Source organism: Capra hircus, chromosome 13, assembly GCF_001704415.2.
Source record: "Capra hircus breed San Clemente chromosome 13, ASM170441v1, whole genome shotgun sequence".
Lineage (NCBI taxonomy): Eukaryota > Metazoa > Chordata > Mammalia > Artiodactyla > Bovidae > Capra > Capra hircus.
The window spans coordinates 40860888-40886783 of NC_030820.1; the positions used below are offsets into that span (position 1 = coordinate 40860888).

At 46.9% G+C, this 25896-nt stretch overlaps 1 long non-coding RNA gene across 2 annotated transcripts in view; it reads right to left on the reverse strand.

The window, feature by feature from the left end:
- Nucleotides 1-14991, reverse strand: part of LOC106502752 — a 28965-nt gene extending 13974 nt beyond the window's left edge. Inside the window, exon 1 of one of the 2 annotated variants that reach the window (XR_001919010.1) lies at nt 13772-14991. This is a non-coding gene — a long non-coding RNA (uncharacterized LOC106502752). Of the gene's footprint in view, nt 1-10674; nt 11520-13771 lie in introns of those variants that run through there. The other variant, XR_001919011.1, reaches the window with a different exon arrangement.

Genomic DNA, 25896 nt, shown 5'->3' on the forward strand with positions numbered 1-25896 from the left:
GCGAGGGAGGAGTTCACTTGCCTCCCGGGTTGCTTGTATGATGTCACCCAACGTACAAAAGGCACATGAAAGAAGGGCATAGAAGGGATCCTGGCTGTGACTCTTCTGGACTTTACAGGACTCACATGCAAGTGAACTCCCGAGAGAGGGCCAAGGTGCTGCCCAAATATTCTGGCCAGAGGACACTTTCCACAGAGCACTTGGAAGGGTCAGTGCTTGCAAAGCCCACTTTGGGGAAGCTCACATTAGGTACCACAGCGTCTGCACTGGATACAACAGCGTCCATGTAACCAAGCTGGGGGTCAGTGAGCATTGATTCTTTCCTCACATCAGGTGATGAAAATGGAAGTCATTCTAAAAACCGAAGAAGCTCAAATGCATACAGAAGATCTCAGAAGGCAACTGGGACCCTACATCTGCAACCTCGTCTGAGAAATAGCTGGGATGTGGGCTCAAGTGCCAGATTTACAGCGTCCTGGCTGTGTGATCTGGCAAGGGTTACTTAACCTTTCTGAGAAGCGATACAGGGCACAAAGTCAGGTAATCTAGTGTGTACCACTAGTTACCTGCTGCTCAGTAATGAGCTACCCCAAATTCAGTGGCTTAATCAACTCATTTTTTGTCTCTCACGTATTATCTCCTACCTGTTGGTAGAAAACCAGGTAGGTTTAGCTGAAACCTTGGCTTCAGTCACAGCGTTGGCCAGGATGGGGTCTCATGTGAAAGCTTGACTGGAAGAAGATGGCTTCTCAGCTCAGCGTGGTGGTTTGTAGAATCAGGTTTCTTGAGGCTCAGTTCTTTACTGGCTATTGACTCACCCTCGTTCTTTCCCCTGGGGACCTCCCCAGCACAACTGGCAGCTTGTTCCGTCAGAGCGGCGAGACCCAGAGTTTGCCAGGGAGATGAAGGCCACAGTCTTTTGTAATTTAATCATGGAAGAGATGCCCCCTCACTGTGTTCATATATTTATCTATTTGTCAGAAGCAAGTTACTCAAGGGGAGGAGATGACATGAGGCCATGGTTCCAAGAGGTGGGAGCGCTGAGGATGGTCTTGGAGACTGCATGCCACATAGATGCATTGTCGTATGGGACCTTGTTTATACTTATGTTTATACTTATGTTGTTCCCGTACAGCGATTGGTTATTCTCAGTCTAAATGTTTAAAAACTTCCTGTGAAAATTGATCAGTCAGTAATATCAGCTGATCATCACCTTAGAGACAGCCAAAACATCTCAAAGAATGCCAGTGGGAGAAGGAAAAAAGAAACTCAAAATCAGAACAGTGGCTATGGTACTTAGCACCTTGAAATGATCTTAGGCCAGGAAGGATCCAGAAAGCCACTGTCCATATTTTTCACTCTCAGGGACCAACAGTCTTAGAATTATGCCATTAGCTACCTCTTTTTCAGAAAGCAAAAATAATGATAATTCATTGTTTTTAGGACTTTATACATAGGAACTTATTTAATCCTCAGAACAACCTTGTGAATTAGGTTCTATTATCCCCATTTACAGGTGAGAAAATGAGTAACAGAACAATCACAGGACAGAGCTGATTCCCTTGTCCCTAGTGAGTGGCAAGCAGAATCCTGACCCTTTTTGTGACTCCACTCTTCCACCTCAACCACTTCACGGTGTAACCTGTTAAGGGTGGGGGTACATGATCTCTGGTCACTATTAATTAGGAGAAACCAGAGACCAGACTCCAGAAAAACTCTAGAGATGTGAGGCAGGGAGAATGGGGTTGGGGGTGGGGACACCAGGAAGATTCACTCCCTTGTCAATTTGCTAAGATCCTCACCTCCATTCTGCATCTCTCTGGATGCCTGTTGGTCAAGGCTAGCTGAGTTCCTGCTGAAAGCTCTAAAGGATCAGGGTCCTAGCTACCCTCCTGGGAGCTTAGGTGAATTTCTTGGACTTTCTAAACTCTGAGGTAAAGAAGAAGATACTTTAAAACAACAGCAACAAAAAAAAAAAAAAAAAAAAAAAAAAAAAAAAACCTCTAAAAATTGCCTTTCCTGTGATCAAGAGCCCACAAACAAGCAGGCCTGGGTGACATTCAGAGGCAAATTTGGGCCCCAACCTATAAAGACCACAATGGCCCTCTTCACAGATGGATGGTCTATGTAAGTACAAAACAAAGCTTGGAAGTCTGACAGCACGTGTGCATGTTCTAAGCCTGGGCAAGCCAGGGTCACGGCATGCCACCTTCAGGGGGTGTTCTGGGAGAAAAAAATGTTACCACGGGGTGTCAGAGTGGTCCCCTGGCCTTCTTCTCCCTTACAGAGCAGAGCAGCAGTTTACCTCCAAGGAGAAAAGAAAAAAACTCCAACTTTCTCACAATTGGGTCCTGGTGGTGACAGGGATAACCATGGACATTCTAAAGATGCCACAGAGTGAACAGTTGAGTTTAGAAAGAGACAGAACTCACCGTATCATGTGACCATGGGAACAGATTGGAAGTGGGGCTGAGAAAGCAGGATGGTCTACCTCCCTTCCTCACCTCCTAAATAACTGAGAAGCCAGCTGAGAAGTCCAGGATTTTTGCCATTGTTCTGCTCCCCTCTGGGACTAATTAGCACCCCTCCTCCCCCAGGGCTAAATTAGCTCCACCAGAAATAAAGAAGGTTGGGGTAGAGGGTGGAGAACAAAGCCCTTCCCAAGGACTGGAGGTTATGCTCCTGGCCTGAGGCTGGGAAAGTGAACCAGGGGGCCATGTGACCTGCAGAACTGGGGTCCAGCTCTGGGAATCCTGCCCTGGGGAGCCTCGATGGGCTCCCCCACAGCATCCTCTGAGAAGAGCACCAGGAACCCGCACATGCACCTTGCCTTCACACAGCGCTGTCGGGGTGGACCACGTTCCCCTCGAGGACTCCACACACCCAGAGCCCCGTGAGGGGAGCCCTCCTCCAGAGACGAGGAACATGATCTGACAGATAGTTGCCTGCAAAAGTCCCCCAGCTCTAAAGAGCCTGCCTTGACTCTAAATCAACGTCTTATTATCTCTGGTCTTGATACCTTTGAGGAGAAAAGAACGCTTTTGAGAAGTCTGGGGACCTGAGAAGCTCTCTCCTCTTTCCCTAATCATGGGAGTCTGGGCCTCCCTCCAAGTTCCCCATTTCCTAGCTGTGTGGCCTAATGCAGGTGCTCGCCCTCTCTGGGCTTCAGTAGCATCCCATGAAGATCAGAAGCATCACAAACAAGATAGCTTAGCTTTGAGTGCTGAATCGTATAAAGTCCTTGATGACGTGCCTTGTGGTTGGCCCCTCACTTCTGAAGCATCTCTACAAAGATTTTCAAAGGCACTTATGTCTCAACTCACACAATCAGACATGGACAGGCTCAGGCCTCCCAAGGCTGCCCTTTTCACGTCCTTCCTAGCATCTCCTGATGACCGGCACTCAGGCTCACTCCAGACTCACGGGGGAACTGCCCACACGGTCCAGCCTCTTGGAGCGCAAGCTACCGGCCAACTCAGCCCATGGAGCAGGGCCTTAGGATTTGACTGGCAACACGAGAGAAGACAGGGTGGATGGGTTTAGAGGGAGAGGAAGTGAGTTCACATTGCACCCTAGGTCGCCGTGGGCTGGGGAGGACAGGGGTCCTGTGCACAGGTCACATTTACACCTGGAGTTTCAAGGAAGGGTCGTCCTTGGAGATGCTGAGTGGGCAGATGTCCGCAAGTAGCTTGAGGAAGCTTCAGTGGGGACGTTAGGAGTCACCAGACAGCTCATGTACATAGGCCTTATCCTGCTGCCTGACGTTGGTCACGTTGCTCAACCACTTGAGCCCCACTCAGTTTGCTCATCTGTTGAGGGAGAGTCAGGGCCCTTGTGACCTTATTCAGGAATGAAATGAATATAGACAGACCTAAAGGCTCATAGAAGGCAGGACAAGCACTCCAGAACCTTCCCTGCCACTAGGAAAGGGGTGGGGGGGGCGGTGCTAAGGGGAGGGGCCAGGAACAGCCCCTGGTGAGGGAAGAAGGGCTGAGGAAGGGTCTTCACAAAGGAGGGAATCTCTGGAACACAGTGGGGAGCCAAGTGAGGGGCCTCCGAAGCATGACCCTGGACCATTTCACAAGATCCAGGGGGGAGCCGAGGAGGGATCCACAGGTGAGACAACCCAGAGGCCACTGGCATCACTGGTAGGTGGGTGACTGCAGTGGGGAAAGAGAGACCAGAGGGGCCAAAGGAGATGATGGCTCAGCTGGAAAAGAGAGGAAGCAGGCCGTCCTGAGAACAGTTAAAGCAGCTGTGCCAGTGAAACCCATCAGCTCGTGTGATACAGTGCATCCAGGGGAGTCCTGTGCTTGTGGTACAGCTGAGCAAACCGAGGCTAGGAGAGGCTGGGAGACTCACTCAAGGTCTGCTCCCTCCTCTCTGTCCCCTGCACCATCGCTCAGTTTTGCGGCCCTCACTTCCTGCCTGGACTTGCCACGTCGCCTAACCACTCTCCCTGCCCCATTGGACCTCCTGCGATTTGTCTTCCGGCCAGATGTCCAGGTGCTTTTTCTAAAATTCTGCACTCCTCGCTTAAGCCCCTGCCCTGGTTAACCATTACCTTTGAGATAACAACCACATTCCTCACCACCCAATCCTGGCCCCTTTCTCATCCATCCCCCCCCCTCAAGTCTCCTCCTCCACCCTCTGCCCCAGACTAACTGGATTGCTCGTGTTGTCAGGGTAATTACAAAAACAGCGTAGACTCTTGGACTCTCACCAGGGACTGCACAAGCGTCTCTCTCCTTCCTTGCATCCACCTGAGATGGACAAATTATTCATCCCTCATAATTAAGGCAGCTGATGTTAAAGAGGCTGAGTCACTTGCCCAGAAACTGGTTTGTTCAAACCCAGGTCTCAGTAGCTCTAAGACCCATGCTCTTCACCATCAGGCTCCAGGAAACCGGCTGGCTGCCCCGTGAGGACCACCTTCTGTGTCCTTCCCCAGCCCCACCCAGGCAGATGCCTTCTGGTCTGAATGCAAGGCTCAGCCCTCTGGAAAGCCAGGTGGAGTTCTGGCTCCCAGGCTGGCTCCAGTGGCTCAGAAGACTTCCCTTTATCATACTCCTTTCAAGTGATGATCCCATCTTCTGTAGGATGCATCCTGGGCTTAATATTATCTCTTCAGGAAGAGAGAACTCCCACCATGGGAACTGGATACATCCTCAAGCCTGTCTCACACTACACACACACACACACACACACACACACACACACATACCAACTCGCATGCAAACAGCTAAGTCATTTTCTGGGAGCCTGTCTGCTTTGGTCCAATTCCTGATGCTACTAATCTGGGCCTATGGAGGGATTTTAATCCCATTTTGATACCCTTGATACATGGTAGAAGCTCCATGGATGAAACTTGAGGGAGTAAATAATGAAGAGCAAGAAAAACAGCTAGTCTTTTTTTGTTTTTCGAGAACTTACAAAACACCAGGCATCAAGCTAGGCATTTGGCATGGATTATCTTATTTTGATTGCTGACAATAAAAGCTATGAGATAGGGAGTTTTCTTATCTACAGTTTATTGACGTGGAAACAAAAAATCAGAGAGGTTAAGCATGTCACTTAAAGTCCCACAGCTACAGTGATAAAGGATTGAGATTTTTAAACCAGTTTGGCTGATGTCAGAGTTTGAGGTCTTAACCTTGGGCTGCCTTTTCAGAGAATGAAGAGTTTTACTGCTCCTAGAAAATGCCATTCAGCCCCCCACCTCCCTCCTTCCTGTCCCCACCCCTAGGTCAAACCCATCAAGATCATGTCATACTGCTTTCTTTTCTCAGTGTCTCTCTTAAAAAAAAAAAAAAATCACATACAACTAGGACAGTAATTTAAGCATGGGACTTCCCTGGTGGCTCAGCAGTAAAGAATCTGCCTGCAACATGGGTGATGTGGGTTCGATCCCTGGGTTGGGAAGATCCCTTGGAGAAGGGCATAGCAATCCAACTCCAATATTCTTGCCTGGAGAGTCCCATGGACAGAGGAGCCTGGAGGGCCACAGTCCATGGGGTAGCAAAGGAGTCGGACACAACCGAGCAACCGAACAACAGCAACATATACATAACTTGTCCAGTTTGCAAAATTAGTGTGTCCTTTGACCTGGATGCCTTGATTTCAACCTATTCAACAACTGAGACACACTGTTATGTCTTATGCATATGTCTTATGCTTCTTTCAACTGAAGATTCTATTATATGTGAAATGTAACCTTGACTTAATAGTGTCTTTGTAGGAAGACAAAAACCTCACGTGGTAAATGAACACATTAATCCCTCCCTCATGATATATATAAAAATAAACTCAAAGTGGATGACAGAACTAAACATAAGATTATAACACTTTCAGAAAAAAAGCAAGTCAGAAAGCATTTGGGATCTTGAATTAGACAAGTATTTCTTAAACATGACATCAAAAACACACAGGATAAAAACACATAAAAAAATTATAAATTGGACTTCACCAAAATTAAAAAGCAAAACTATTCTTAAAAAAACACTGTTCAGAATTCCTGGGCAGTCCAGTGGTTAGGACTCAGCTCTTTCACTGCTATGGCCTGGTTCAATCCCTACTCAGGGAGCTAAGATTTCACAAGCTGTGAGGCTCAGCTAAAAGATGGCACTGATAGGAAAATGGAAAGACAAGACCCAGACTTGGAGACAATGTTTGCAAAACATGTATCAGGTTAAGGACTTGTCCTGAATATGTTAAAAGATAAAACACACTTTAAATTCAAGAAAAAGAAAATAATGCAATAAAAAAATTTTGACCAGACATTTCACCAAAGAATGGACAAATCACCATATGAAGAAAAGTTCATCATCATTTGTCACTGCTGCTAAGTCACTTCAGTCGTGTCCAACTCTGTGCGACCCCATAGACAGCAGCCCACCAAGCTCCCCCGTCCCTGGGATTCTCCAGGCAAGAATACTGGAGTGGGTTGCCATTTCCTTCTCCAATGCGTGAAAGTGAAAAGTGAAAGTGAAGTCATGTCTGACTCTTAGCAACCCCACGGACTGTAGCCCACCAGGCTCCTCCATCCATGGGATTTTCCAGGCAAGAGTACTGGAGTAGGGTGCCATTGCCTTCTCCGTCATTTGTCACTAGGTAAATGCAAATTTAAACCACCATGACATACTAGTATACCCATATTAGAATTTCTATAGAATACTGACCTTCACGTATTGCTGGTGGGAGTGAAAACTGGTATAACAACTTTGGAAAACAGTTGGGGAGCTCCCTAAAAAGTTAAACATATACTTACCATACGACCCAGAAATCTTTCTCCTAACTATTTACCAAGGAGAAATGAACACCTATGTCCACACAGAAACCTGGACATGAATGTTTATAATGGCTTTATTCATAATAGTCCTAAACTGAAAACAACACAAATGTCCTTTAAATGAAGGCTAGGTAAACATCCTGTGGAGCATCCCCGCCATGGGTACCACTCAGCAGGAAAAGGAACTGATGACTAATCCACGTGAAAAAGGGTCTTCATTTCAAAGGCATGCACAGAGCAGAAGCCAGGCACAGCAAGGCTACACAGATCTAATTCCATCTCTGTGACATTCTGAAAAAGGCAAAGCTCTAAGGATAGAAAACAGATCATTTATTGCCAGTGACCAGGAGGGAAGGTTTGACTACAGAGAAGCACAAGGGCACTTTTTGTGGAATGTTCTGTATCTTGATTTTGGAGTTGGTTATATGACAATATGTGTGTGGGTGGTCAGTCGCTTAGTCATGTCTGACTCTTAAAAACTCTATGGACGGTAGCCCACTGGGCTCCTCTGTCCATGAGATTTTCCAGGCAGCAATACTGGAGTGGGTCACCATTTCCTCCTCCAGGGGAATCTTCCTGATCCAGGGATCAAACCTGCGTCTCCTGCATTGGCAGGCAGATTCTTTACCACTGAGCCACCTGGGAAGTCCACATGACATACATTTGTCAAAACTCTGGGAACTGTACGATAAGAAGGAGGCACTTTAGTGTATGGGAATGACACCCCAATAAAAAATGAATTCCTGTTCAGAGAAAACAGTGGTGGAGGAAAAACCAGGTGACAATGAGTTAAATATCTGCACTCGGGTAGATTTTCTATCAGGAGCTACTCTACCTGTGAAACAATTAGTTGCCTTTGACACAGACTTTAGGAGGCATCCAAAGTTCAGAAGCAATAGAAGGTAGAGAGTAGCCTCTTAAAATGAAGGAAATACAGTTTGTCATCTTGTGATTATTTAATGGAGAAGTAAATGGCAGCCCACTCCAGTATACTTGCCTGGGAAATCCCATGGACAGAGGAGTCAAGTGGGCTATAGTCCATGGGGTCACAAAAGAGTTGGACACAACTTAGCAGCTAAACAATAACAACAACAATGTACAATTGATGTTTAACCTCATGCAGGCCAGTTTATCCAGACCTTTTCTGACCCTGAGGCTATGTGTTAGCCACCCACCTCCAGTGTCCCTGAAAGTGGGGTGAGCATCCCTCCTATTTCTCTCCCCGGGGTGAATGTGGAAATAGACAGGACAGTAGCCATGTTGAAAGCAGGGACGTCCATCTATTGGGACAGCTTCCAGCCAGCCTCCTCTTTCAGGCATTTCGCAGTTGACGGAGAATAGATGCAGGGTCTGTGTTTCCATTTCCCAAAGCTTAGCCCCGGATGGAGGGTCCACCTTGAGATTTGAGCCCTCAACTTCAGCAGACATTGCCTGTGCAGGTGTCCTGGGCTCGTCTTCTGTCCCTGCCAAAGGCGTGGAGACTTAGCCACGCCCGCTAATCCAGCTGCACAAAAGCACAGTAGCTGCTAGGATATATCTGCCTGGCTTTCTTCCACCGTGAAAACATTCACACCCCTGGCTTCATTATTAGAAAGTCCACAGACTTTTTTACTGGGAAAATAGATTCCAGGAAATTATACCTTCAAAAGCCTTTTCCTTTAGAAGAATAAGTCATTTGCCCTTTGTGATCAAAATCAATACCAGCAATGGGGGGAGATGGACCACTGTGTTCCTGAAGAGATGCTCTGGGCAGGATTTGATATCACCTGTAGGTACCCGGCAGCTGAGCATAACCTGAATCTCATTATGAGGGAACAGGGGAAAATGAAAATAAGGATCTGTATTCTTCTAAACTGTCAATATCATGAAGCATAGAAAAGGTTCTAGAACTATTTCAGAGAAAGGAAATCACAGACACATAGTATCATGTGCTGGGGGTGGAGAATGCCAAAAAATACATTCTTGAGTGAAAATTAATGATTAAATCAGAAAACTAATGGTAAATTAGGAAAAAACACTGTCAACGTTAAATTTATGGAGATGGTCAACTGTGCTATGGTTATGCAAAAAATACTCCATTTCATAGAAAATAACACATGGAAATACTTAGCAGTAAACAGGAGACATTTGGTAGGGGAAAGTCATGCTGTGTGCAACTTACTCTCAAATGGTTTGGAAAAAAGTAATTCTTGAAATTATTTGCATTATTATTGCTGCTACCATTGGGATGAATATTATTGTCAAAATTATTAATAAAAAACTTTTAGGGACAGGGTCAGCCAGGCCAAGAAAAATAAAAGCTTTTGAAAACTTTAACACAATGACTTGTCCTTAACGCAAATCATTTTGAATATACATTTAACTCCGTGAGCTTGGTTAATTGCAGAAGGTGGGTGGAGGAAGGATGAGAAATGTGGTTTTTCTGGGCCCTACAAAAAGCCCCCGTAGACCAGATCCTTATGAAAATGTCAATTCTAAATATCACTTGACAGATGCTTTTCCCAGGCTTTTTACTGGGACAGGCGTCAGGCGCGCTATCTCCTTCAGACAATGTCTTGGACCGTGTGGGGAGGCCCCTGCAGACACCCGCCTGCCAATCATTTCCAGCACCACCATTTCCATTTTCCCCCTAAATCCTCCAAAGAAGGACTGAATATTTACAGCCGTCATGTTAACATTTTCCCTTTTCCGCTGTTTGGCTTGGCCGAGACATTTTTGGCTGCATCGATGACTGTGCTGGTCAGTGACCCAGGCAGTCCCACGAGGTCCTTCTTCTGGTGGTCATCGTATTGCTCCTTCTTAGGGTGGGGAAGGGCATAGATTATAAGGAGGAAGAAGAAATGAACACCAGTCCCTCACTTTCATCATACATTTGTGGTCTTGATAACATGTGTTATTAACAGAAGAGGGAGGAGACCTTGGCTTCAAGTTTGGGGGTATAGATAAAAAGCCTTATAGCAATCGCCAACTCTCAGATTAACACTCTAAAAGTGCAATTATTACACCCACCCGATCGTTAGGGACTGGATGGATCTTCCCCATGTGGGGACTCAAGGACCCAGGCTCCCCGATGCTGACGTCATCAGCATCTCCATATATCGTGCACCAGTGCCTGCTGGGGAAGGAGGGGGGCGCCAGGGGAGATTTATGAAGTCCAGTGGCCCACATCACTCTAGTCCACGTCACACGACCAATAATCTATCATCGATGTCCGCACTCCTCTCATGAGACACAGGATCTCCTTCCCTCCCCTAGAACCTGGGTGGGCCTTTATAATTAACACGGCAGATGTGATGGTAACAAGTGACTGTGAATGACTTCTAAGACTAGATGATAAAGTCAGCACGCCTTTGGCTTGCTTCACTCTCTGTGTCTCTTGGCCTCACCTCAGACACCAGCTGCCATGTTGGGAGGAAGTGCTGGCCACCAGGAGATGCCCTGTGCGTGCATTCCAGCTGAACAGTTCCCCAGCCACCAGTCGGGATCAGCTGCTAGACCAGTCAGCAAATGAGCCATCCATTGTCCTTTGCAGAATTTTGACCCGTGGGAAAAAAAATGAGACATAGAATCTTTTTGTTATTTCTTAAAGCCACTAATTTGGGGCGTTACTTGTCACACAACTGTAGATAACTAACACAATGAGCATGTTGCCAGTCTCTGCCATGATTCTCAAGCCTCTCTGCATAGTTACTCATCAGGACTCCCTGACTACCACCCAAGGGAAAAATTACTGCAACCACAGTAACCTCCACCACCATCACTATTGTGTCCATAGGGCCTTGATAAGAAGTGTAGATGTCAGACCAAAAAGAGGAAATTGTGGAGAGTTTTGCCAAGGCCGTTCAGGCAAGATTGAGGGAACTTACTGGTGACACACCCTGGGACTGGCAACCGCAGAATGGAGGTGGTATTATCATCCTAGTCCTGAAGGGACGATGTGGGGACCGGTTAGTGGAATCTGGTATAGCCTCTAAGTATAGGGGACAGATCAGCTGAGAGGGATTGAGACTTTCAGAATGCAACGACCGTCAAATGGAGGCAGGCCCAGCAAAGAGAGAGCGAGCTGGGGGAACAAACACCCAAATTCTCTCTCCTCTCATGCTCTGATTTTTCATTGATATTTCCTATTGGGTGAACTCAACAGAAAAACAAAGAACAGGCAACCTGGCTGAACAGTCTATAGGGTCAGCCTCCCAGGGGATGGAGCAGGATGAGAAGGTTAGGGAGTAGATCTGGAGGGGGAAATACAATGTCATGTATATACACCATCACCCCCACCCTCACCATCTTCCTCCCATCAGCCCCACCATCATCACCCCCAGCATCACTACCGTTACCACCATTACCCCCATCATCACCACCACCATCTTCATCATCATCTTTAGAGTACCTCATTTGCATACTACTTCTGGATTTACAAAAGAATTCCTCATACTTTCTCTTGTATCATTCCCAGAAGGTCACCCTTGCAGGATCCCCTGCATCTAGCAGAGGGTTTGGTCCATAACTGGTGCTTAGTTCGATCCTGCAAATACCAGCACATCCGCTCTACTGAAGGATCTCAGACTCACAGGCACAGAGAGTAACGTCCCAAGACGAATATGTCAAGTATCACGAGAAAGACACAAAGTGTTAGAAGGTTTGATTAGGAAAGACTCATGGGGGTGGTAGTGCCCGAGACTGGTCCTCGGTGTAAGCAGATCTCATCAGAAAGGGAGAGAGCTTCCATATCCTGACAGCCACATGAAGGAAAGAATTAAAGGTGAGGAAACAGAAATCGTGTTCTGGGAACAGGAAATACATCCATTTTGCTGGATCACGGAATCTACAGAGGTAAGACCTAAGTTACGAAATTGAAAAAAAGTGAAGTGATCATATTGGGATAAGTCACAAAAGCCAAGAAACACTTATACTGAGTACATCAGGTGCTGGGGAGTCAGGGATGGTTTTTGAGCAGAGAAAGAACTCGGTTTACAGCGGTGGGAGGCTAAGTGGAGCGAGTGCCTAAACGAGGTGGGGAGATGACCCACGGGGCTGCCCTCACTTCAGAAGCAAGCCTCTTGCTAAGGGAACAAGAGCCGAAATAGAAGAAAAGGTGCGACCGCATACTGACAGGCTGAGCAGGAGCAGGTGAACAGTGCTCTTCTACCTCAGGCACAAGGGACATCACAGTCCAACATCATGCTTTTCTATTGAGTGACTGCTCATGCCAGGCACTGCCCTTGACTCTGTGGACACAGCAGGAAGCCAGATACATAAGGCATCTCACTCCTCCCCTGGATTCAGTAAGAGAAAAATAATGCCCTCAGATCAAGCAGGAAATTCAGGACTAAGAGATGGCATATGTGCTCTCTTTTGCCTGGAATAGCCTTCATCTCTTCCCCTTTGCCTAGAAAACTCCTATACACCCTTCAAAACCACCTAGAACTCCCCAACAATTGAAACACTTGTCTCTGATTCTTTCCACTATACTTTAGTCTTTTGACATCTTCCTTCACAGATAACTAGTATTGCAAGGGTTTCAGAAAAGCTTTTATAATTACAATAGATTGTGAAAGGTCTCTTGGAAGTTGTGTTAAAACTCTAGTAAGTTTTAACGCGTAAGACATAAAAAGCGAGTTTGGAATTATTGTTTAGAGCATATTTGCAAAGGGAAAAGGCAGCTTCAGTGAGCTGTGTTGGGGAAAGAGGGGTAATGTGATAACTCACTCATCTTCTATACCACCTACCCAGTCCTCTCTACAATCCCTTACACTCCATCCCAAGGTACTTAAGCCAGCAAGAGGCACCATCGGCAGAGCTCTAGTCTAGGTAAACCACAGATGTGCTCTAGTGAGTGGTATTTTTAAAATCAAGAAATACAAGTGCATTTACTGGAGGGAAGGGGAAGGCAGAGCATTTGAAAGTGGGCATCTCCCAGGAATCTGCCAATGGGCACACAGCTACTCGGGCATCTCTACCCGTACGTGACAGGACGGGATGGGCTGGACTTAGGGTTGGGTGGGGGAGGTGGACACAGGCGTTTATTTCGCAATTGCTATTGGACACTTCCTGTTCTCAACTCTAGTCTGAGGGCTGCAAGCTATAAGGTGAGGGAGACAGCCCCAATTCTAAAATGCTCATGTTCTCATGCAAGAGAGAAAACACCTGTAAAAGAAGTTAACTTGTAGTTGTTACATGCCAACTGCCCAGAACAGCGCCCTCAGCTTTATCCAGCCAGGATGGGCCTCTGGCTTGGGTTTATCTCCATTCTACAATTGGCAGGATGAGCAACAAAGTCCTACTGTGTAGCACAAAGGACTATATTCCATACCCCATAATTAACTGTAGTGGAAAAGAATATATAGAAAAAGAATGTATGTCTATGTACAATTGAATCACTTTGCTGAATAGTAGAAATTAACACAATATTGCAGGTCAACTATACTTCAATAAAAAATAAATAATAAAAAAAAATTCAGCAGGAGAGGTGAGCCCTCACACCTGGCGGACTCAGAGTCGTGTTTCCACCAGATGCCCAGTGAAGGGTGGGTAAACCATGTTGATGATGCCAGGTGAAGCAGTCTGCGTCTGTGGCTACAAGTAAGCTGGGTCCTGGCTTGCAACAGGAAGGACCAGCCTCATCCTCCAGGAGAAAGGACCAGGAAGACCTAGAACTCAAAGGAAGGATGCTGTCATTAAGCAGGTTAGTGTGGAGTCTTCATGGTGGGAAATCAGGCTGAAAGAGTCATTTGAGATCAAATGGAGACTCGTGGAGAAATAGTTTAGAATTTCACCCTGCAAGAAGAAGGATGGCTGAGCTCAGGAGTGGGGAGGCTCAGTGGTACTTTCTGGATGCCAGTCCACAAAGCGAAAGATGCTGGGGATGCCAGCCCAGAGGTGAGATCCATCCAGAGGGCCTGGATGTATGTGTGGTGAGAATGGAGAAGCATATCAATGAGAGATGAGGCTTCATGAAAGGAGAGCAGGCAGGAAATACTGGGCCTCAGGAAACCTGAAACAGTGCATGCAAAGTGATGATGGAGCCTCCAGGTAAGGCTGTTTGGTAGCTGAAGAGGTGAGACTACAGAGGTCAGGAGGGAGGCAAGCTGGATCCTGAGAGGAGGGTCCTCTCTGGGGAGGTGATGGTTGGAATGAAGAGGAGAATGAGTGGATAGTTACGGATGTGGCTTCAAAACTAGAAGAAAGTCAGTAGCTGCATCATTATGGGAGCCAGAGGGAGAGAGAGTGTCAAAAAGTGAATGGTGTCTACTGCTGTCACAGACAGCATCTCAAGGGGGACAACCATCAGACTGGTGTTCAGGGGTCATCCCCTAAGGGCGCTCTGTTAGTAAATAGAGCAGCGGGGAATGAGGAAAAGCATGAGAAGCAAGCAGGTTGCTGCCTCCCCTACTGAGGACTTGAGCCAGATCAGCAGTCACCCCAAGGAGGGAAGTGGACGAGAATCCAGGAGGGTGTGGGGCCCAAATGGACAGGAAGATGACCAGCCTAGAACCAGTCTACCTGACATTAAACTCCCAGGAGATCTGGGGCACACGTCGTAATGAATGTGAGCTTCAATTTTTCCATTTTTATTAATATTTTGGAAATGTTCAAACACCTTAGGAAGAAAAATGTATTCCATCAGTTTGTTCCTACAGTCACTGGCCCACAACCAATCCCGATTTACCCTTACTTCATCCACTGCTGCTGCTGCTGCTGCTAAGTTATAGACGGCAGCCCATCAGGCTCCCCTGTCCCTGGGATTCTCCAGGCAAGAACGCTGGAGTGGGTTGCCATTTCCTTCTCCAATGCACGAAAGTGAAAAGTCAAAGTGAAGTCTCTCAGTTGTGGAGTCGCTCTGACTCCTAGCGACCCCATGGACTGCAGCCTGCACGGCTCCTCCGTCCATGGGATTTTCCAGGCAAGAATACTGGAGTGGGGTGCCATTGCCTTCTCCTACTTCATCCGCCTTCTTTCCCAGTTGGTTCATCTGGAGGTTAGGTCTAGATCGAACTCCTTCTAAATCACTCCCTTCCTTCATTAATTCTTTGAGTGCCACTTGAAAAGATAAAGGCTGTTGTTCAGTTGTATTCGACCCTGACCCTATGGAAACCATTGCTACATCTAAACAGTTAGCAGTAATTCCTGAACAGCCCAGAAGTGTTTGAATTTCCCCACTTATCTCATAGGATTGGAGGAGGAAGAGGTGCTTTATCCCAGTGAAAATCCAAACAAGATCCACCCATGGCGTTTTGCTAACATATGTTTTCATTCTCTTTTAAATGATAAGTTCACCCTTTTACTTTTTTTTTCTTTTTGATGGTTATTTTTTGCAGAAACGGGTAATGCGTCCTGTTTCCTGACACAGGGCTTCACTGACAGCACCCACATGGGGCCATGTAAGGGGCTTCTCTGTCCCCTGCTGTGTCTCCTGCCGGCTAGAAGTTAGACCCAGAGGCTCGATGGCTCACGTTAGACTTGTTCCTCTCCCATCACATCGATGTGGATCCGGCGTCCTGTGACCTATCTCTCCGTCATGCTCTGATTGCTGTGTGGATTAAGGCAGTCCACCCCATCCGTCCATTGTAAACCCCTGGTACTTTTCACCACATTAGCAGAAAAATACAAGTTCTTTCTTTCCTACAGAAGATCTAATTCTATTTTGATCAGCAGAAAAAATTAAAGACTCTAGATACAGTAGATCAGCACATATAAAACGTCGAGATTTCCTAAATATAAAAATTGTATTCATGACAAATTCAATTTTTCTAGAATGAAAGCAATATATAGAATGTGGCCTGTCACTGACATTGAAGCACTAGGTGTGAAATGCCTCATGAAAAGTATGATGGTGGTACTTCCCTGGGGGTCCAGTGTTAAGACTATGTGCTTCCAAGCCAGGGGGTGCAGGTTTCATCCCTGGCCAGAAAACTGAGATCCTGTATTCTGCAGGATGCAACCAAAAAAAAGAAAAAGTACAATGGTAACGAGGGGGAAAGCATCTGGTGCAAAACACCCCCCGCCGCTATGCAGTGACATAAATTCTAGGAACCGACTGCTGGTAACAACATCGGTGGTGCTGGAAGCCGGTTTTCTTCTCCACCAAGATTTTCCTCGTCATACAGGACCTAGACTAGGGTGCTGGCAGAGAGAATGGAAAAGTCATGAGAAATGTGACCTTAGGAAAGAAGAGCTAACAGGATTTGGTAAATAATTAGAAAGGGGGAGAGACGGGATACTGCTCATACCTTGACCAGTGAAATCTTAAGTAACAAAAGAATGTAAATTGGAAATTTCACAAGGACATGGAAACTGCTCCCTTGTTTAAACCAATGGACGTCCCCAGCTGGTGAGACTCTGACTTTGCAGATAACAGATCCTCAGATTGCCCCCAGAAATGTTCCTGGGCTATCAGAATCTACCTTTTCATCCCTGGATTCATCTTAGAAAACTGCTAATACATAACAAGGAGTTCCATCAGCTAGGGGATATTCTAAAACACTGGGCCATGTGCCAGACAGAATTTTAGGGGAGTTAAGTATTTACCTATTTATCTGAAAAGTACCCAAATGCTTCAGATCCTAAATAATGAATGGTTAAGGAAATATATGGGGGTTGGAAGAGCTGCTGACTTCCTTGCACATGTAAAGAGTTCTGTAGAATAAGTAAAAATTGTAGGTCCTTCTATGTAATCAGTGCTATCAGTGGTTTAGCAATGGGAGAGCCTGCAGGGCAGAAGCTTGAGGACAGACAGTGTTGAGGGCACACCCAGAAGCCCACATTTGGGCCCCCAAAATGAGGAAGAAATTACAGAGAGGAGACGTTGAAACGTAGAAAATAAAGGTGTGAAGGACTGCCCTGGCAGCCCAGTGGCTAAGACTCTGTGCTTCTCCTGCAGGGGGTGTGGGTTCAGTCCCTGGATGGGGAGCTATTAATAAGATCCCACAATCCCACGCACCTCACAGTGCAGCCACAAAAAGTGAAATGAAATAAAACGTCTGAGAGAAACCACTCAGCCCTGCATCTGGCCCCAGGACTTATTAGAAGCAACACGTCAAAATAAAGCATGTAGAAGTCAGCAGATTAGTGACAGTACCCCCCCCTCCGCCAAGCCTGTCACTAAACCTATTTATCAGTGGACATTCCCAGACCACAAAACCCCCATCAGCCAACCATTTCTCATCCATCAACGTGCAAAATGACCCTTGATCCAGGGCAAAGGTCTCACCCCTCCCAGCCATCTCCCTAAGATGAGACCTAACCACAGATGCTGGCATCAACAAGGGACAGCCCTTGTGGGCACACGGAAGCAAGTGTCCACCACAACAGCAGTCCAGGCAGGAGGCTGACGCCTGCAAAGAGCCAGCCCCAGATGACCTGGCCCTCTCAGGGGCCAGTCTGCTGTTGAGAGGTCGGAGCTCAGTCTAGAGGGTTCCTGGGCTCTGGCCCAGAAGGAGTCAGTAGTTCCTGTGAACATGCTGCAAAAGTGATGAGGAAAGCCTAGACACCTCTTCTCCATTTAAAAGGAAGTCGTGGAGGCCTCTGGGCCCAAAGCTGGTGGCTGAAAGATCATGGTCACTGTGGGAAAAGTAGCCATATAGGATGTGGGGGGGATGGTGATCCTGGGAGACTTGTTGGCCAATGGGATTTGAGCACTTGCCCCTCCTGGTCCTTGAACCTCACTTGAGACAAATTCTTAAGACAATCATAAAAACCATAGCAACCTGATGCTGGGAAAGATTGAGGATAAGAGGAGAATGGGAAGATAGAGGATGAGATGGTTGGATGGCATCACCGACTCGATGGACATGAGTTTGAGCAAGCTCCGGGAGACAGTGAAGGCCAGGGAAGCCTGGCGCGCTGCAGTCCATGGGGTCCCAGAGAGTCGGACACAACTGAGAGACTGAACAGCAACAAAAACCAACTTGCTGACATTGGGATTTGCACTGAAGGTGTGAACTGAGGGGCTGGGCAGGAAAAACAGAAGACCAGGAGCAGGTGAGAGGACAGGAGGGCTGCCCGGTGAATCTCCAGAGCTAACTGCTCCATCCTCTCCTGCCCTGTTTTTCTAGAACAAGAAACAGACCTGAAACATCAGCATCACTCATTTCGAGGAAATTTGTCTTTTAAACATCTGACTGTAAACTCGTTTTTGTTTTATCCTCTGACAGAGAGAGAGAAGCCGAGGCGAAAAGAGAGGAGTTGGCATTTCCAATCTTTTCAGGGCAGCGAGGCTGGATCTGGGAGCAGCTGGAATCAGTCCTGTGTCATGCAGCAGTGCAGAGATCAGTGTTGGGAGAGCACGTGACAGGCCACCCCCAAGGCAGGAAGACTCTGGGCTTGCGATGGAAGGGTGAAATGAAGGAAATAGTGAATGGTCTCCTGTGTTGTCCCTTGAACCCGACCAACTGGAGGGCACAAGCGAGCCCGGAGAGGGGCGTGAGGATCACGCTCTCTGCTGGAAGCAGGAGGCATGTGTATGTGTGTATGTGTGTGTCTGTGTACGTAGATCCCAGGAAGCGGGCAGAGTGAGGACCGGGAAGATGAAGCAGGGAGAAGCAACAGCCCCGGGCTGGTCATGGCCTCAGGCAGCAGGTGCTCTCTGCTGGAACCCTGCTCAGAGCAGAGTGGGGGCCTAAAGGGTTGTGCCTGGAGTAGCAGCAGGAGTCCCTATCCTTCGGGGGCTTGGAAATAGCCGTAGACAGAGATGGGGCCACCCTCCGACTTGCAGCTGGCCGGGCTAGGTCAGGTGGGCTTCCCAAGGGCAGAAATGCTATCTCAATGGCAGCTGTAGAGTGACCCTTGGGGACTGACCTCCCCGGTCACAGTGGGGGTCAGTGGGGTGGTAAAGAGACTGTGAAACAGGCCCCAGAGAAGCCCCATGCCTCCCAGACCTGACAAAAAGTTTCCGTTTCTCACTAGACATGGAAGCCGCTGACGGCCCGCATTGGCCTGTGCCCTGCCTCCTGCTACCCTGCCCTTGTCCACCAGGAAGGATAGCCTGGGAGCTGTGTCCAGGGCATAGCCTCTGCCCAGGAAGCCTGTGGCACCTCTCTGCCTGCCTGCCCCCATGTGAGGAGCCCGAGAGTCTGTCCTTCTTAGACACAGAGCACAGTGTGGACCCAGGGTTTTCAGAATTGATTCACACAGGCACATTTTCAAGTTGTTCCCTCTGACTCTGAGGGGTAAGGGTCATTGCTTCTCCCTTCCCCTCTCAGACAGGTTCCTTGGAAGGGACTTTGAGCCTGCAGTTTCCCTCCAGAAATACTCCTGAAGGAGAGTCCCCACCTGCCCCGCCCCAGATCAGTGCCCAGGGCGCCAGAGCCCCCAAAAGGAAGGGTGTGGATCGGGGAGAGGGCGTTCCTCTAGGCAGAGGGAAAGGGATTTGGGTCCTCCTCTCACTGTCCACCGCGCCTGGGGGACGTGATGGGGCCGCCGAGTTTCCGTTTCTTTGTTTGTGGGCCTGTGACCACGAAGATGGGGGTCGGGACCCAAAAAGTATAGAAGTCTCCAATTTCCTTCTCAGCTCCCCAGGTGTGACGAGTGAGAACGTCACTGCCTGGCTCATCTTCACTGCCTTGGACATTTCTTTTTCAAATAACTATTGGCCCTTTCTTCGGGATCTGTATGATAACACGTCATTGTAGAAAGTTCTTTCCCCAGAAGACACGCCATTGATGTGATCTACAATGGTCAGATCACAATTCAGAGATTTTAGGGTTCCCCCACCTGTGGCTCCCTTGTGGAGAGTCGAGTCAGAAGATCCTAAAGGACATGGCCAGATCTTCCCCTGTTTTTCCTTCCCAAGGCGATTACAGAATGAGTTGTTTATTTTGTTCCATTTCTCATATACAGGCTTTCCAAGCCTTGGACCTTGGGTTGCTGGCATTTTAATTAACCTGACCCCACCCCCACCCCCACTTCTTCCCCAGTGATTTCAGGAAGGGAAATAAAACAGCAACACTGCCTCCCCCCAACACAAGGCTGGGATGATTGTCTTACCTCTTACAAAGGGAGCACCAACCCTCAGGATGGCGCCCCCAGCTCCCTAACTGGCCTACCCCTCTCCCAGCACCTCCAGTCAATTCTGAAGTTTCCACTTCAGATAGAAATCTGTTGAGTGGGAGGAGGAGTATTTCTCCTTTTAATAAGTAAAATAAAATTTTCCTCTGGATGAGCTTAGAGCCTCTCTTTTCTCATTCCAAGGTCACTTTTATTCTGAGGTCAGTACTACCCATAAACCATCATTTCCCAATAAGAATGCAAGGCAAATACCTCCAGATTCCCAGAATCTGGCCTTGAAACCAACCTGATGTTTAAATCAGCATGGATATCCCTCTGTTGTGTCAAATCATAGTTTCCCCAGAGATACTGTGTTTCTTGTTTCTTTTCTAGTAAATTTTTATTTTTTGCCCCAATATTCACAGCTTAAGCATTTTTATCCAGTTTAAACGATGGGGATTTAAATTGCTATTTTAGTGGAAGAGGCTTGATTAAAACCTGTGTCCTCATCAAATTATTGGACAGTGGTTCTTGGGCTCTGTTTACATTAGTGTCAACCTTAATTTAAATTCTGCATAACTATATTTGCTTCGCTAAATGCATTCACCAGGAACATACCACAAATTACTTTGCATTATGAGCAGACTGTCTTTGTCTATTGCAAAGTGTTTTGAAATTAGCACCATAAGTAACTAGCTGTAAGTGTCACTCGATCTCCTTAATGCCTCATTAATCAAACCCTGTGGCAGCTGGTGTGATGTCCAAGCCCATCTCATAGAAGATCGGTATCACTTGCTTCTTGCTCCTGACCACAGTCTTTTAAACCTGATTCATGACTTGTGCATCTGCCCGCCCTCCTTGTGGCATTCCCCACACTCAGAGGTCCTCCAGTGAGGGCGGCTTTGCAAGGCAGACCAGTTCCTGAGTATTCTTTGCAGAAATGGGCAATAAAAAACCACTTCTCCTCTCGTGGAAACCCATGATCTCAAAAGGAGGAAGGTCATCTCCCTGTGTTATCCACAAAGATTCAACATAATTTTCATATCACTCTTAAAATGCCTTTCTGGAAAAAAATTCCCTGGACTAATTTTCCTTTAGAGCAGGAGTTAGAGAAACAAAACATATTCTCCCAGGAGACTGCAGTTTCCACCCTGGCCTCAGTTTTCAGAAAGATGATATACATTTAGTCGAAGCATTTAACCAGGAGAGAACAATATATTTGTTCCTTTAAACATGGGGTGATTTCTGTCCTAAATACAAAATTTTTAAATTTGTACTTGCAAAGGAAATAAAAAACAACTCAGATTTGATATTTTTATTATAGTCCTTAAAGAAAAAAGACTGTCATTCACATGTACATGTTTATACAAAGTCATACCAAAAACTACATATGTTACAAGATTCTTTTTTTTTTTTTTTTTGGTCTTTTGCTGGAGCCATCAAACATGCAAATACCTAAAAGAACACATCCCTGTTGTTCATCCCCTTTCCCTGCATTGCATACCGGCTGGAACACACACACACATACACACACAAACCCTTTTCACTAAATTTGATCTCCTTGGTGTTAAAACTACTTCGCAGCTCTACTGGACAAAGGCGTCCCACAGCATATCCTGAGCAAAGTGGGCAGTTGCTGAACATGTGGGTGGGCAGGGTCACACTGTCCCGCGTGGCCCTGGCCATGGCCGTGGGGGCTGGCACGAGGGACCCCGGTGTAGACACAGGTGCTCTGTTTCCTGGGGGCCACCTGTGAGGTCGGTCTTCAGGAGCTGCGTCTCTATGGACAGCCTTTGGTTTCGTGGCCTTCCCTTCTGACAATCCAGCAGGAAAAATCCACATCAGGGTTTTTTCCTATGGGTTTTGTCAGTGTGAAAACACACACACACACAAACAGGATTGAAACTTCGTACTTCCTGCAAGTGGCTTTCTGGTCTGGCATTTTGTGCAATTTAAGTAAACTATTAATTTTCTTTGGGGTTACACTTTTTGCCTTTTCGCCTTACAAAGCCTTTCAAACTAAATAAACCTTATTAGAATAGAATGCAGCCTTGTCGCCCAGCTCCCAAACCAATGTCCGTGGCAAAACCCACTGAGTTTGAACAGACGGATGGTTCAGATCTTAACTTTAAAATCAACCTAATGTAAGCCATACTTTATGCTTATTTTTATCACATCTACTTTCTCTTATGGCATTTAAAATAGGCTCTGACTTTAATAGAGCAGATGGGAAAGAACATTTCAATCATATCTTAGGAGACATTTACTTTGATTAAAGGAGTAATTTACAGAAATTACAAATATGTTTTATGTCCCATCACCAGCTCATCCTGTTCTCTCTCTGCTTATGGCAACCTCTATTCACTAGGACTCTGAAAAGATTAAATGTGGAAAGGAGGAGTCCAAAATGATTTTCAGAAGTGACGAAATCATCACTGAACAATTTCAAAATGGCTAATTCAAAACTTCCCCTTCTTTTCAGCAGCTGTAGGAGAGTGAGTGTTTAAACCAAAAATTTTACCTCCTCTCTCTTTCCCTGTTTTACACACTCACCTCCTCCCCTTTCGTTCCCCCAAAGGCAACATTTTGGCTTGGCAACCAATACAAGTCACTGAACCCTTCCATTGAAATACTCCACAAAGATCCTGCCTAATCACAGCTTGGATTTCAGAAAGAAAGAAAAAACTCAGGAATTCGGACGCTAGGCATGTCACAGTCCCCCGCTCCATTCTGCCCTTCCCTCCCTCACTGTCCCCGGTGAAAGAAAAGACAGCCACGCCTCACCCGTTACAGTAAAGACACCCCGAGATTTAGGGGGATGAGTGCAGCCTTACTTAGCTGCAAGGCTGCAGCTGTGCTCTTATCTGGCCAAAGGAGCCAAGGGACAACAAAAGACCGCAAAGAAGGGATGGTGGCTGCATGGGAAAGCCACCAGCCCCGCATTGTGGTGCCCTTCTGCTGAGCAAATAGTTCAAACTGTTCATTCCCATCTCCTATTCTCTCCCTGGTACATTGTTTGTGCCCCTGCATTTCATTCGGCAAGGAAGGTTGCTCTCTGGGCCTATAAGCAAACAGTCCAGAAAAGAGCTAGCCATCCCCTTCTCTTCCCCGGAGAACTAGCATTTTTATTTCGGCTCCAAGCTGTCAAAGACCTGGAGAGTTTATGTCAGTGTCCTGAATTAATTGCTTTAAGCTGTACCAGGCTCCACGGGCTACCAAATATCCAGGAGATGTTTATTAATAACTCTTCCTTCAGGATTCTGGCTCCAAGCCGTCCCTTGGTGGTGGCCTTTATCCAGCTGCCACCTTCTCCCCACTGGCCTCTTGGTGCTGGGGGTGGTGGCGTGGCCAGTGGTAGAAAGGCTTACCTCTTTTCCTGTCATCGTGACAAAATTTAGAAATGCCTGGAGGGAAAAAATATCCACCTGTGTATCAGGACATGTGTGATGGTTATCTTTGTCCTGGCCCCAGGAAGCTCCCAGAGTTACAGAAACTGCATGAGCACTTCGAAGAGGCCCAGTACAAGCTCATTTAGCCCATACAATTAACAGAAGCAGCCAGAGAAATTATCTCCCCCTGCCCCCTCCTCTCTTCCTCCCCCAAAAGAAAATTCAGTGAGGCTGACAACTTGATGTATTTTGAAGTTTTCCTGGTAATAAAAAAAAGAAAAAGCCTCTTTAATAGAATGAAATAATAAACCAATTTATATACCGATATAAGACCAGGATCGCGAGTGCCATTGTGTAATTTTCCACTTGACTTTTCATTATCTACCTGAACAAAATCAATCTATATGTATGGGATCAGCATACAATTCCGGAGATAAAAGCTGAAAATAAATGTGCTTTGCATATCCCAGAGATAAAAGACACAGTCCTTCGGACAGCCTTTTCTTCTCCAGCAGATGTATTTATAAAATAAATCGTCTGTCAAGGGGAAAACAAAATGAGACATAGTGGTGTATCTGCAGTGTGGACTCTTTTGCTGGAAATATTGATCCTGCAAATGAGCGCTGGTTAATAAGTGCCCTGCCGATGACAGCGGGTCTACCCGAGTGCCGGCTGGGTCAGCGCTGCTCCCAGCCAAACTGCCCCACCGCCAAAAAAAAAAAAAAGAGAGAGAGAGAGGAGAGACTTCCCCTATTAACACGGATTTAAGGCTGAGGACTTCAAGGGCCTTCTGAAGCCTCTCCACAGAGACAAAGCACACTGAAAAAATAACACTATGTTAGAAACCCCCCTTGAAGCTTGTGAGGGACCCTCAGTCTTCAAAAAAGAAGTTGAGTTCCATCCTTTTTTTGGGGATGGGGGAGACTTTCTTTACCCTAATACCTAGAAATGGAGCTAAGGGCAGTACAGCCCTGTCCACACTGGCCTCACCTGGGTCCTGACCAGTCCCTCCCTCTGGGGATGCATCCTCGTCAGCACTGCAAGTGTGTGCCATGCTGGGCAGATGGCAGAGGCATCCAGGCCTGTGCCCATCAGGTCTGGGCTCCTTGGGGCACAAACACCCCCCTGGGGGGAGTTCATGGGGCTTGTTCCCAGGCTGGCCACTCTTGTCCCTTCTGTGAGGCAGTGGCCAATTGCCCATGCTTTATTGGCCAGCAAAGAAACCCACAAGGCATGGGTCCTGGACCACTTTTGCCCCTAGACAATCGCTCTGAGCTCGTGGACTTTATCTGGTCATTGAGAAGTAATGATGCCTTTGGCCAAGGACTTAGACAACTTGCTGCTCATCGTTCTTCATTCATCAGAAGCTTTAGTAACTTTGGGGAGGTTAAGCGTCTACTTGGGCAACTTTAATGTTTTATGTTTTCGTATCTTGGTGCTTAGTTCTGGTGGTTGTTGGTCTGGTAGTTTGGCCCAAGTCTGCAAAACGTGATTTTCATGCATCGCTTCCCTCGTGCCGAGAGCTCATATTCACGTCCAGAACTCACCTCACTCCCCAGACCCTCATGGGGAACTATGGGGTAAGGTCCCCAGGAGCAGGCTGACGGCAGGGTTGTGGACTTTTAGGGACTCTCCTATAAAGGTCAGAGTTCAGCACCGGGAGAAGCTTGTGTGCTTTCAGGCATGTGGGCCTCTTAGGAGCACAAGCATCCTCCCTCCATCCCATCTTTTTGTCCCAGTATCTGTGAATAAGCAAATCTACAGAAAACAGAAGAATACAGTCAAAGAGGGTTAGGCTGTCATTCTCGTTTGAAAAGTAAACCGCATCCTGACAGCCTATTTTGAAAAGTCCCTGTATTTTCATTACAAAGTTGATGGCTTTTATGTCCAGAGTATTCAGCCTCCATGAACTCAAGGCGTGTTTTATCCACTGTTTAATTACTCCATGATCCACGCATTTAATCTGCATCCTGGAGAAGCTATACTGGTAGCATGTGAGCTTCATCCACCACGTGAAAAATCCTGTAGGAGTTTTGTAGCCCCCACCCCCCACAACCTCCCAGAAGAAAGAGGACATAAACAGCAGGGTGTTTCTACACCAAAAGGCACATTTACCCATCCTGCATAGCTGTCTCCCAGCATAAGCAGGGTCCTGACCCAGATCCAAGCTGCAGTCCCTGTTTATGAAACAAGTATTGGCTAAAGAGAAGAAACTGAGTTTTTCCAAAGGTATTT